We start from the raw sequence: 211 nt of genomic DNA on the forward strand, positions 1-211 counted from the left end.
AGATAAATTTTCAACCAAGTTGTTGAATTTTGAACGAAAAGTGGCAAATTTTTAACAAAAAATAAAATATTAAAATGTTGAGTTAAAGAAATTAATTTAAATACGCAACAAAAAAAAGCTGTTCTTCCACAAAATAATTTTGTTTATATTCGTTTAACTTTAAACCGAATAGTTAAATTTTTAAACAAAAAAAAATTAAGATTTGAAATAT

The sequence above is a fragment of the Belonocnema kinseyi genome, chromosome 10, assembly GCF_010883055.1.
Source record: "Belonocnema kinseyi isolate 2016_QV_RU_SX_M_011 chromosome 10, B_treatae_v1, whole genome shotgun sequence".
Taxonomy (NCBI): domain Eukaryota; kingdom Metazoa; phylum Arthropoda; class Insecta; order Hymenoptera; family Cynipidae; genus Belonocnema; species Belonocnema kinseyi.